We start from the raw sequence: 823 nt of genomic DNA on the forward strand, positions 1-823 counted from the left end.
GGGGAGGGGGGAGGCGAGTGGACGAGGTCCGGTGGGCCAAAGATGGTGGAGGTGCGAGTGAAAGGTAAAAGAGAATCTGGTAAAAATCGGATTTTTAAATCCGGACGGACAGACGGACGGACAGACGGACAGACGGAGAAGGAGACGTTTCTTAATTTTTCATTAAAATCATTAATTTTCGACCGCTTATATCTCGAGAACGGCTTGACCGATTTAAAAATTCCTTGGCTCAAATTACTCGTGGTGATGCCGCCTTTCAGGACATATGACGTTCGATTCAAAATTTTTTATATTTTAATAGTTATGCACCTCCCAATAATGGACTTTGATGGCTCGGGATAAGAGACTTGTAGCGTCTCAGAGTTTTTTTGAACATGGCCGGAGACGCTACCGCGTTTCCTGATAAATATTTGGCTAGACAGATCTGTTCCAAATTTAATTAGCTTTCATTTAAAAAAAAAATTGATTAAAATCGGTTCAAATTTGGAGACTGTAGCCTTTTTTGAAACACGAAATTTCATTCGGCCCCACTGTACGCCGCTGGCCGTGCGCCGCCGCTGACTGCGTGCTGTTTACATCTATCATATGCAATCATGACCGCCGCGAGCTCCAAACGTCGTGACTCAGCCAGCGGCACGCTTGCCACGCAATCCCCGCTCGCCGCGGTCCGCGCACCATCGAACTATCATGGGCGTACACTGTTGGCAGTAGTAGGCCGGGCGGACGCACGTATTCGGTAATTTTTATCAATTATTATCTCGTTAACTATTACGAAAATTGCAAAACGGTAGAGGACTTTTCGATTCAGTTCAGTCCGCTCTAC

This window comes from Cyphomyrmex costatus, unplaced genomic scaffold (assembly GCF_001594065.2).
Source record: "Cyphomyrmex costatus isolate MS0001 unplaced genomic scaffold, Ccosl1.0 scaffold511, whole genome shotgun sequence".
Lineage (NCBI taxonomy): Eukaryota > Metazoa > Arthropoda > Insecta > Hymenoptera > Formicidae > Cyphomyrmex > Cyphomyrmex costatus.